This window comes from Frankliniella occidentalis, unplaced genomic scaffold (assembly GCF_000697945.3).
Source record: "Frankliniella occidentalis isolate FOCC.00 unplaced genomic scaffold, Focc_3.1 Scaffold72, whole genome shotgun sequence".
Classification (NCBI taxonomy): Eukaryota; Metazoa; Arthropoda; class Insecta; order Thysanoptera; family Thripidae; genus Frankliniella; species Frankliniella occidentalis.
The window spans coordinates 500,591-501,231 of NW_026267202.1; the positions used below are offsets into that span (position 1 = coordinate 500,591).

The following is a 641-nucleotide window of genomic DNA, read 5'->3' on the forward strand; positions in this document are numbered from 1 at the left end:
TGATGGTGTCATGCTCGTCTTCTCTCTCTCTCTCTCTCGCACTCCCTGCGACAGACTTCCTAAGCAGCACAGGACACGGGGTGCGGCACCACCCCCGCGCGCTGCTGCCACGACCACCGGCGACCCATTTTTCAATGGTAATCTTTCTTGCGGGCGATGCAGCGGCAGACGGACGGGGGCGCCAATCGGAAATTGATGATTAGGAGAGGGGAAAGGCCGGGCAGATAAGAGAGGCTGAAAGACAGGCGGGCGGGGGGCGTGGCGGGGCGGGCCAAGCCAATAAGGAGACGGCCCTCCATGACGTGGGCGGTGACCAAATGTTATTATTTTTGGCGAGCAGCTTTTGACCATAGAACCCAATCAATTTCAAGAACACGCGGTAACATGCCGCAAACCAAGCGGGAAACAAAGCACCCCACAAAATGGTGATAGGTTACTTTAGGGCACGATAGGTTGGATGAGGTCAGGTTAGGTTTAGGTTGGGTAGAGTTACTGGCGCGAATATGTGCTGGCTGTCATTGCTCTGGAGCGAATACAGCACAGTACATGTTACAGCTCGCACCTCACCAGAGGTGCGATAATAAATATTACAAATTTCCCATCGTCCTTAAATTAGGTAATCAACCCAACCGTTAACAGAC

General features: G+C 53.4%; 1 protein-coding gene across 1 annotated transcript in view; it reads right to left on the reverse strand.

The window, feature by feature from the left end:
• The window catches only part of LOC113210415 (glutamyl-tRNA(Gln) amidotransferase subunit B, mitochondrial), a 15,669-nt gene that overhangs the window by 11,043 nt on the left and 3,985 nt on the right, over positions 1-641 (reverse strand). The gene's annotated exons all lie outside the window — the stretch shown is intronic.